Source organism: Bos indicus, chromosome 27, assembly GCF_029378745.1.
Source record: "Bos indicus isolate NIAB-ARS_2022 breed Sahiwal x Tharparkar chromosome 27, NIAB-ARS_B.indTharparkar_mat_pri_1.0, whole genome shotgun sequence".
NCBI classification, from domain to species: domain Eukaryota; kingdom Metazoa; phylum Chordata; class Mammalia; order Artiodactyla; family Bovidae; genus Bos; species Bos indicus.
Window position 1 is genome coordinate 26,204,448 of NC_091786.1, and position 12,335 is coordinate 26,216,782.

Here is a 12,335-nt window from a genome sequence, read left to right on the forward strand (position 1 = left end):
TTCTTCTATGTCTTCTGTTTCTTAAATGCCTTCAGCTCAAAATAATCTTTATTCCAAAGTGGTTTATTGGGTCTGTAAATATATACATATATATTATATATAAATATATTAAATATATACATTATATATATATATGCTAAGTTGCTTCAGTCATGTTCAATTCTGTGCAATCCCATGGACTACAGCCCACCAGGCTCCTCTGTCCATGGGATTCTCCAGGCAAGAATACTGGAGTGGGTTGTCATGGCCTTCTCCAGGGGATCTTCCCAACCCAGGGATCGAACCTGTGTCTCTTATGCTGCATTGGCAGACGGGTTCTTTACCACTAGCACCACCCAGGAAGCCCTTATTGGTAGGGTGGCATATTCTGATCCCCCCAAGAGCAAGGTCATTTCAGACAAAGGAAGAGTTTAAGCAAAGGGTTGGAACTTGAACTGTGTGCAGCATGTGTGGGGGATAATGACAATTTTGATATGGTTAGAACCCCAGGCATGTGAGTGGAAGATCCAAGGATGAATCATTACCAGAAAAGAAGTTAAAAAGGCAGAAACAGGTAGGCATCAAATTGTCCTGGGCTTTGGACGCCATGCTAAGAGTTCAGGCTTCACCTTTGGGCCAGTGTTTCTCAAGATGGAGCCCACAGATGGTCTACATTAGAATAACCTAGAATGTTTACAAGAAAAGCAGGTCCCTGAGCTCCACTCCAAATTTAACAAGTCATAGTTTCTGGGAGAGATGCCTGGGGATCTGCACATTTCACAAGTTGGGCAAACTAAAGTCTGAGGACCACTGGTACAGACAGCGGGACCCTTCGAAGACTAAAGGTTACAGCTGAAGGTTACAGTAAAAACTGTGACTTAGAAATAGACAGCTGTGTGGACAATGTCCTGGACAGGCCTGGAGACAGGAAAGCAAGCAAGGCCAGAGGACTAAAACAGAACTATAGGCACTGAGGGCCTCGGGCCAAAATACAAGGCATCCCTATAAAGAAAGGGTGGTCAGCTAAGGGGAGACTTTTAGGCCTTTCAGAAGAAACTGAAAGAGCAAATGAGTACAGATAGACATCGAACAGGGATGTACAATCCACAGATAGATCTGCAGAGGCTGTTAAGATCTGTCAGAGACACTGCTTCCCGGGAAGTTAGATGTGGGCGAGTGACAAGATATTATCTTCTTTTGAGGGATGGAAGCCACCAATGGCTGTAAGCAACAAAACTTCACTGTCTTTATCTGACCAACGAATAATTCATTAGAAATCCCATCAAATGGATGTGTCCCTCACTGTATGAACTAGAAAAAGGAATGAGAACAGAATGGGAAAAGCTCATTTTGTCCAATAATATATATATATTATTCCTAACCCCAGGAACAGCCAGGCTATAGAAATAGAAAAATATTAGGGGGAAAAATGGAAACTGGGAAAAATAATATATAAAAATAAAGATATTCTTTTAAAAGTAAGGCGATCTGGTACAGAAGCTAGAGAGAGCAGAACTTTGAGATAAAGCAGCTCTTTCCTAGTTCTACTTCCATTCTTCCTGAATTCTCCTCACCACATTTTCCAGCCATCCAGCTCTGCACATGTATTTCATTAGAATATGAATGAGGAGCCCTTTGGGAGAATTTTATGCTGTCATGGCAACGGTCGCCATGGCAACTGTTAATTAATTGGATGCTGATGAAGTAGAAGAAAAAAAAAAGCCAACCAGAACGGATACAACTCTAGAGGCAGTCATGGTGTATAGTAATTATATCAATTTCATTCAGCAAAGGCATGTCGCAGGTCAGAAATGCAAATATCGCCTCCACAGCCACCACCTACTCGGAGAGGCCAGCTTTCGGATCAGACACATGTGAATGGGTAACTACAGCCCTGACAATGCAAAACAAAACAAACAAACACACACACAAAACCCCACATATGGCTGCCCCAGCCCAGGCAGATTCCCCAGGGAGATAAACTCATTCTAACATGCGAGTGTGTGGACCCTACTGAGAGTGGCCACAGGCAGAAGCCATAACGCATAATAACTGTTGCCTTCACGCCTTCTTTACAGCAAATGATACCAACCAGGCAGGAAAACAATGACATATGACCCTGCAGAGCTGTTCAGCTACGAAGTGTCTTCTGATGGAAGGGTGAGGACGCTTGGTTTGTCACCACCATCTGAAGATGGCACCATGGTTCCTATACACACACAGACGGCTCACAGTTCAGAAAGAACACTGATCTGAGGGCAGGAGAGGAGGATCAGCATAGGAGAGACACTGAAAGAGGCTCCCACAAGTCAGCTTTCTCTGAAGAAAGCAAAGTGGATAACCAGAGAGGGGGGTGGGGGGTGGGGGGCAATTGCTTTGGTGCAAAAATTTCTCCACTATTGTCCTCCACCTTCACCCCACCTCAAGCCTGTTTCCTCAATTACCCAAATTATATGCAGACCCCAGGGAATTGGGGATTTGATTTCCCTGTATGTTTTCCCTAGAATTTTCCATTTCATTTGCCTGTTGAGGTTAAACCAGGGGAAGTAGTTAGGAAATGCTGAGCATAGCTTAGAAGCCCTCCCACCGCACTCCCTCCTTCCTGGCCCTAACCAAGAAACCTCGGCAAACAGGACCCAAGGCAGTGACCTTGATATCCCCACGCAAGCACCAACACCCCCCCGCAACTCCGGATTCTGTGGGGCTTTCTACAGACCTTCCCTGTGACCAGTAGCTACAAGTTTTGTAAGTGTTTGGAAATGGGGATCTGAAAGCAATTCCTTGAGCTGCAAATTCAGCCACAAACTGGCGCAGTGAAAGTGGAGCCCTCCCCCACGTCCTTTCCCTGTTTTAACAATAATCTGAAAAACCCACGCCCTTCTTGCAATCGCATCAGTCTCAGAAAGTGCAACCCACTCCTGCTGTCACTCACACCATTGTTACTATTCTACACAAGCATATCATTGTGCAGAGCACTGAGCCAGGTGTCACCCAGACAGGGTACCTGACCTCTGCCTTCAAAACCCTGACAAAAACCAAATGACCTAATTCACACTTCCTTTCCATAAAGATTTTTTTTGGGGGGGGGGGGTGGGGGTGGGAAGGAAAACATCTTTGTAAGCCACTCTCAGAGGCTTATACCAAAATTCTAAGCCACAAGAGTACATTCCAACATCCTTCTTGTTATCAGCACCTGCATCATACTAGGTACAAAGCTAATATCTTCAATCTGAGCTGAGAACAAAGCACACACGGTCAGCTAAAGGAGGGGCACCTTTTCATGTACTCAGGCAGCCATTCCTAGGGAGTAAATCTCCCCTTTTTTCCAGGGAGCCAATTACTGTTTTCGCTGCTAGCACTGAAGACAGAGTGGAGGAAGGGAGAGAGAAGAAAGGCACTCTTGAATCGATGATCTGCTTCCAATAATAATACAAGCCATCTGGTCTGACTTTCCTGCCTTACGGACAAATACCCAAAGCACCTAGGAGAAGGAACACAAAAACCAGATTCGTCTGTGATAATATCCGTAATATATGTAATTTGTGGCTTAAATGATTAACTGAAAAAGTCAATTCAGTCTGTGATAAAGGAAACCATAAATGCCCCCTTGACCTCTGGAATATTTAAAATTGCTGTGAAGATTACCTCATTCTTGTTTCAGAAATCATTAAGGTTTCACCATACAATTTGCAGAATGTCAGGGTTGCTAAGTGGCCATAAAAACTCCGGTAGACCCAGGAAGGGGATTGAATTGGAATGCGAGTGAACGTGGCTGCAGGCACCTCTGCTCTATCAGCAGGGAAATCATTTCACAAAATAATCAGAACACAAGGACAATGCATTCCAGGTTTTCATAGTAAAAGATTTCATCTCCTTTAAAACTAGTTATATAGGATGTGTTCAAAAGGGGGCGCCTTGCAGAGCCTTTCCTTTTATCAATATCTCTGTGATTAATTCAGATGGAACCATTTTTGAATGTCGGAAAAAGGCCAAGTGGCCCTATTAATTGGTAATGATCATAGAATGGTTTAAGTGTCCATATCCCTTTATAGCATCCTCAGGTCAGCACATTTATGGAAGGTCAGGGGGAAACTGATTTCTTTCACTTCCTCCCAGTCAAGTGCAAATACACACAAAGATATCAAGAGAGAAAAAAATGTGGACTGATGGGTTTTGTTTTTTGTTTAAGGGTTTTTTTTTTTCATTTCAAGACTGCTTTAAAATATATTGCATATATGGAATCATATATATATATATAATTATTGATATATGCTATCAAAAAATCAATGTTCTAATTCCATATAAAATATAACTCACTAAAGCAATCTATTTCTTCTGAATATATGCATTCAACATTTCTCAGCATTTTTACCCTAGAAGTCAGAAGATCTAAGCTTGAAACCTGGTCCTACTTCCAATCTCATACAAGACACTCAACCTAGTTAAGCTTCAGTTTCCACACCTCTCAAGGAGGTACAATACTTAGACTATTTATGTGGGTTTAGAAATTCAAAGGAGATCATAGTGGAGAAGGGCACAGCAACCCACTCCAGGATTCATGCCTGGAGAATTCCATGGACAGAGGAACCTGGTGGGCTACAGTTCATGGGGTCGCAAAGAGTCAGACACTACTGAGTAACTAACACACACACACACACACACACACACACACACACTTGCAGGTGTACTGTGTAAATATGGAGGCTAAGCCCAGCAGGACAGAGCACAGTCCCTGCCTGCAAGGAGCTTCCAATCTAGTGTAACATTCCTTTATTGTTTTTCTTACCTACTGCTCTGTGAACTGGAGAAGGCAATGGCACCCCACTCCAGTACTCCTGCCTGGCAAATCCCATGGATGGAGGGAGCCTGGTAGGCTCCAGTCCATGGGGTCGCTAAGAGTCAGACATGACTGAGCGACTTCACTTTCACTTTTCACTTTCATGCATTGGAGAAGGAAATGGCAACCCACTCCAGTGTTCTTGCCTGGAGAATCCCAGGGACGGGGGAGCCTGGTGGGCTGCCGTCTATGAGGTCACACAGAGTCAGACACGACTGAAGCGACTTAGCAGCAGCAGCAGCAGCAGCAGCAGCAGCAGCTCTGTAAACTGCACCCTCAAATTGGTTTCCTCTAATGCTAAATATTGGCACAATCATGGCATTACCTTGGAAAAGTCTCAGAGACAGAGAATCTCTCAAGCTCAGCCTTGTCTCTTTGCTGAAAATTTTCATTCCACATGATCAAGCAGTAGGTTCTGAACCATCCCTTTCCCTTCACCGACCTCTTCAACACTCCCCTCCTTTACTCACATATAAAAATACTCCCCGCTCTGAAAGCCATGCTTCCCAGTTCTATCACCTTTGACCCTTTCTTGCACCCTCTTCACAGAACACCTGGTCACCATCCCGGATTCACCTGAGAACTTTAGAATCTTTCTCCTGGCCTCTCTCTCCTGTTCTCGTCCTGTCATCATCCTACAGTCCCAGTGTATGAGAGAATGACCCCAGCTAACAGCCTGGCTGCAAAGCTACTCCACCTCTTGAACTCAGTGAGATTCGCCCGCCATCGAATCTCACAGTGAGATTCCCACCCGCTATCACAGCCACACCTTGGGTCTTCTCAGCATGGGAAAACAAAGACCAACATGCCCACGTGTGCCCCAGACCACCATTCCTTCCAGCCACCTTATTCCCTCAGGTCCATCTTCCTTCTTGTTACTATATCCTACGATGACCTTCAGTTCTCAGCTCTTCTCTTATCCACCCGTCCATCACCTGTCTTATTATTTCTCATCCTTTCTTATCCAACCTAGTTTCCATAAAGGACCTCTTCAATTCCTTTTGCCAAAAGGCTCAGCTCACTTGAACTCCTTCATGACCGACACTCGCAGCTGAGGAATCCTGCAGGAAGGCGTGTGGAGTGTCAGATGATGCCACTGCAAGCTTAAGCCCTCCGACAGCAAGTGAGTCCTGAACGACTCTTACTACTATTACCTTCCCTGATCACCTCTCTCTCCCATTCCCCTGTAGCGGCTATTCAAAACCTCACCACTTTTTACAGTCCCTAACTTAACCCTTATCTATCTGATTTTGCAAATTAACCAGTACTTTATTTCACCAAGAAAATAGAAGCTATTCATAGAAAACCCCTTTGACACACACCTACCCACATATAACTTACCTACTACTACTACTAAGTCACTTCAGTCGTGTCCGACTCTGTGCGACCCCATAGACGGCAGCCCACCAGGCTCCCCCGTCCCTGGGATTCTCCAGGCAAGAACACTGGAGTGGGTTGCCATTTCCTTCTCCAATGCATGAAACTGAAAAGTGAAAGTGAAGTCGCTCAGTGGTATCCGACCCTCAGGGACTCCATGGACTGCAGCCTTCCAGGCTCCTCCGTCCATGGGATTCTCCAGGCAAGAGCACTGGAGTGGGGTGCCATTGCCTTCTACATCTACATTAATTCTCATCTTGCTTCCTAAATCTAGGGGCGGGGGTGTGTTTTGTTAATTTAAAACCTCTTGAAATAGGTAAACTTATAAAGTTATTTAATCTTTCCCATACTTTAAGCACTATGTTTTGATCGTATTTTTCTAACAAAACCCTCCATCAACCAATTTCCCCCTCTCACTTTCCCACCTCTCCCACATGAACAGCTAAAGTGAAAAGTGTCAGTCACTCAGTTGTGTCTAACTCTTTGCGACCCCATGGACTGTAGCCCGCCAGGCTCCTCTGTCCATGGAATTCTCCAGACAAGAGTATTGGCAACTGCCATTGCGTTCTTCAGGGGATCTTCTGGACCCAGGGTCTCCTGAATTGTAGGCAGATTCTTTACCATCTGAGCCAGAACAGCCAATCCCTTCAAAAAAGTCTGCATTTCCTTTTGTCCTTATTACTCCTTATGCAAACATTAAGGTGGATCATTTGTTAGATGTATATATTAGATGTATGTATCTACCCAGGATTGAAATTTCTAGGTCAGAATTCAGCACTTTTTCAGCTTTAATTGCTGCCCAAAGTGGTTTCCAAAGTACCAATTTATTCCCCCAAGAACAGCATAGGAGTACCAGTCTGTCTATACCCTCACCAATTTTGATGTTTTCTTGTCTCTCATTTTAACCACTTCGGTATATATGTATTAGCATTTCATTACGATTTTAATTGGCATTTCCCTGATGACTAATGACACTGAACAAATTTTCACACACTTACTGGCCTTTTAGATATCCTTATTTGTAAAGTTCTTATTTGTCTTTTTCCTTATTGGTTTAGAAGAGTTTTTTATTCTGTAGATGAGTTCTGAGTGGAATATATGTGTAGAAAATATCTTTTACCACTCTTTTCACTCACCTCTTCTTTTCTTTATATATATATATATAATTGAAGTATAGTTGATTTACAATGTTTCAGGTTTACAGCAAGGTGATTCAATTATACATACAGACATATATTATTTTTGAGGTTATTTTCCATTATAGCTTATTACACAAGATATTGCCTATAGTTCCCTATGCTATATTCACTCATCTTAATAATGTACTTCTTGGTGTTTTTTGGTGAACAGAAATTCTCAATCTTAATCTAATCCACTTTTTCCCTTTATCTAGTTATTTTTCTTTTGGATCTTTTTTTTTTTTTTAATCTTTACCTCCTCTAAGGTCACGAAATAGTTACCTATTTTCTAAAAGCTATATTATCTTTCACAATTACATCAGCAATCCATCTGGAATTGATCTGTGTGCACAGTGTAAACTAGGATATTATTTGATTTTGAATCCGTGGCACCTAATACAGAATTAAGTTAATCCTTAATAAATATTGCCAGAAGTCATGAGATAGCATTGGGAGATACAGAAAGGAAAAGCAAGATTGGGGCCAGAACTGCAGAGCATCACATATTCTCCCTGAGAATACCCTGTGTTCTGGGCTTCCTCACCCCCGGTCACTGCCCACCTGCTGCTATGTGGCCAAATTCTAACAGTTGGGATAATTTCCGCAATATTTAAACCTCAACCAGAAGCCAAATCCCAGAATTTTTGTTTTAACCATTATGATTTAAAAAGCATCATCGTGGGGAAAATATAGCCACTTCACGTTCCAATATACATGTCTGGAGACTAAAAAGCTCCCAGAAATCTAAAAGTATCTTCAGCCACACAAAAAACAGACTGCTTAGATTAGGGAAAGCACTACTTCAAATCTTTTTAAAATAAGACATTTTTTATCAAAACAAAGATGACAGAGTACCATAAATAGAAAGCTAACTGCTTCTCTACCTTCTAGAGGTCCCTTTTAAGAAATGTCTAAAAAAACCCCAAAAACCCATGATTATATTTCACACTCCTGGACTAGAAAAGAAATTCACCAACCACTGTGGGTTGAGCCTGCTCTTATATTAAACTGCCCACATTTTACTTCCTGCAGGTCCCAAGTGTTTTCATAGATTCATATTTCTAAGACCAAAAAGTATTAGAATTCAATATAAAAGGTGACAAGAGAAGGGATGTGATAAAATCTTTGACTTGATCCAAAAAGGAGTAGAAACCCAATTTCAGGCCTAATGGAAAAGATGCAATAGCCAGATCTATGGCAGAGAAAATTCTTTGGTCAGGGGTGACAGAGGCTAATTAGAAAACAGTGAGTTCCTGATCTAAGGCAGTGGCCTAAGAAATAAAAGAAAGGGCAGTGAGATTGCCTAGTCTAAGAAGACTGAGTTTAACACTGATTCCACATACAATATAAAGGACAGATAAGAGGCAGACAGGGCTGGAGGCTCCCTCAAGCCAGGACCCTGGCTTGAGGCTGCAGGAAAGTGACGGCTCTGCCCACCGGAGAAGCAACCTGGGCCCAGGCGAGAGGGAGGAGGAAGATGCGCTGCTGGCAGCTGTTCAGGCTCTGAGGTCTCTGCGGGGCAGATACACAGGGAAGCGAGTCACCTGAGTCAACCCAGAGCTGAGAGCTTATCTGAGAACCTAGGGAACCAAGACCCAGCTCAGGGTCCTGCCACACTCAGAGCACAGAGCACAGGATGGCACACCCGTATTGCAGAGCCTTGTTACTCTCCTACCTGTAACCCAAGCGCATGACAAGGTGACCAAGCAACTTAGGTGGCAAGGAAAACGGACTCAAACATCAAATAGCCTGAAGATGCGTACTGATGCAGGCTGGTCAATGGACTAAGTAGGATGATTAATTAAACTGTCTCAAACTTTTCAACAGTCGGAAGGTGTGGATTCAAGTTCAAACTCTGTCCCTTATTAACCGGCCAGACTTTTGTCAAGTTGTTTATTTCTTTAAGCCTCGGTTTTCTCATCTGTCAAGACGAGTCTGAAACAAAGTGAAGTAAAGGGAAAGTCACTCGGTCGTGTCCAACTCTTTGCGACCCCGTGGACTATAGCCTGTCAGGCTCGGTCTACCTGGATTAAAGATCTGCACTCTCTCCTGCTCTGAAACTCTGTGGCATTCTCTCCCATTTACCTCCCAATGGGGCTCAAGTTAATCAGCTCACACCATCATCCATCATTTCTCTGTCTGAGGGTTTATTTCCCTAATCAGATTCGGGTAAATTTTCAGCCTGTGTCTGTCTCTTCCTTCCAATTCAATAAAACTGGTTCGGATTTGTTTTGAATTTCATTTAATGTCATTATTCATTCTAACAGTTACTGCCTAGCCATTTCCTTGCCTACAGCATCATCAGCTATTAAAGAGCCATGATGGCATAGTTTTCAAATTTGTATCCTCTTTTTCTGAGGTAGATTAGTTCTAAACTGATTAAAATATCCCAAAATTTAAAATACAATTTTTAAAAGGCAACAGATTTCCAAGACTCCCTTATAACCTTGCCAAGGGGGTTGCCAACTCTTGCTGACTGCCAAGGAAGACAAATAAAGAGTTCCAACAGTGGTCCTGAAATGAGAAACGAATGCCCAGTTATCAGTATGACAATGCCACTCTCATCTACTGGCTTCCAGGTAGTCAGGGGCTAATGCTCCAATCTCCTGGAAAGAGAGACCAGCATCCTGGACCAATTCTAGGTATTTTTGAATAAATATCTTTGCCTCAAGCAGTTTCACCACACAACTAGTTGGCCATATGGCCTTCTTGCCATAAAATATAAAATAACTAGTTGATAGTCACATTGTGCCAGAAAGTAACATACCAATTTTTGCAAATCCTCTGGGGAACACAAGTCATCTCTTCCAATCGTCAAAACTAAAAATTGACCAAGTTATCGCAGATAAAAAAATTGGCAGCTACCAATTCACAACAATCTTGGAGAGCATTAATGACTGATTCTTTAGCTAATTTAGATATGACAGCTGGTTGTCTCGTGCCATCTTCACCCAATTTCTCACAAAATATTGGAAGTTGGAGGCAAAAGAAGTATTAAGCTCCTCCTATCCCCCCAAGAGAAAATAATTGCATGATTCCTAAGTTTTTCGAAAATGGTAAAAAAAAAAAAAAAAAAAAAAAATTTAACAGAGCCTGACTTAAATTACCTCACAGAAAGCTTTGCAAACTGATATGCTATCGTTTTCTACTGTAATGTAACGTAAATGTCCACCAGTTATTTTATCCTTTATGGCAAAATCAGTTGTGCCAGGAAACTGGTTGTGCCAAAGATGTTTACTGCAGCAGCACCGGACACATGCTGGGCTAGTCCTCTCACTCAGAAGGTAGGAATCATCTGCCATTTTCCTTCACATGCACCCACCCTCTTGGATATATTCCTTCTCTCTTTCAAAACTATGCTAAACTTCACCACTTCAGTGAAACCTTGGAAGGCTCTTTCTAGGTGTCGACCTAGACTCTATCTCTTAACCTCCTTGCCTGGAATCCTGGACCCCATGCTTCGGCCCTTATGTCAATGGACTTTTGATCTAACCCTACAGATGTCTCCAACTAGGACCAGGATCATCATCCTACAATCTGATTATCAGATAATTCAAACCTGACATGGTCAGTATTACCACCTATTATAGCTGCTGACACCCAGATATTGGTCTCACCTACACCTACCCCAACTCTCAGATATGCCCTAGAAATGCCCATAAAGTCAACCAAGGATTTCTGCAAGCCCTTGAACCCATTTCTGTGCTGTGATTCCTTTGGTTTCCTCGGATCTGGGACTATCTACGTATTCTAACATCATTCTAGGATCAGATGCAGATGGTCCCTGGCTGATGTCACAAGCACCCAGCCCTCACTGACTTAAGTGACCCTCTGGCTGAGCCAGGAGCAAAGTGCAAGGCATCAACACCATACAGAATTATGAATGTCTATTCTTCATTTTCATGCCTTTGCAATATGCACTTTCCTTGTCTTTCTTCTGTTAAATTGTAAGAGTCTGAAACTAAAATGATGTTTATGATGGGTGTTCCCTTTCAGTTCCACAATTGACAATTGACTCCTTGTTTTGATTTATCAAACATCGCTACTACACTAACTATGAAAATACCAACTTAGAGGAAGGTTACCAAATCCTTGTGTGGTATCAGGGACCTGGATCTTGTGACCCCCAACAAGATCACAATCAAGACCACATCCAGGATCTATACAATGAAGGATCCTGCCTCCATCAACCAGTTTCTCAGGCCAAGTTGCAGGAACAGAATCCCTCCTTGGCTGATGAATGACCCTCCTGCCACAGCCGCACAAGCTAAGCTAATGACAAGCAAATTCCAAGGCAATGCATGTGACTTCAGATCTATGAGTCAACACCTTTGGTTGGAGGCTGGGGCCCCTTTTCTCAGAAGAGGCTTTTTATTTCTGGCTTGGTATAAAATTAACTGGAATATTTCTGTACTAAAACGCACACACACAGATAGCAAGCTTTTTGATTTCCCTTCAGGTCATGTCTCCAGACAGCGAAATTTTGTTATTAAGTTTGTAAATATTCCTCACTTTAAGGGTGATGAGATTCAAACGGAGTCTGGGGGATTTCCTGATAACAGCTCAGCCAAGAAAATCTAAACTGAATTTTCTCTCCTTGGTATCAAAATGTTCCTAGTCAGTAACCAAGTTGTTGCTGTTGTTCAGTCACCAAGTCATGTCCAACTCTTTGTCCAACTCCAACCCCATGAACTGCAGCACATCAGGCTTCCCTGTCCTTTACTATCTCCTGGAGCTTGCTCAAACTCGTGTCCATTGAGTCGGTGATGCCATCCAACCATCTCATCCTTTGTCACCCCTTGTCCTCCTGCCCTCAGTCTTTCCCAGCATCAGGATCTTTTCCAACGAGTTGGCTCTTCACACCAGGTGGCCAAAGTATTGGTGCTTCAGCTTCAGTATCAGTCCTTCCTATGATATTCAGGGTTGATTTCCTTTAGGATTGACTGGTTAGATTCCCTTGCTGT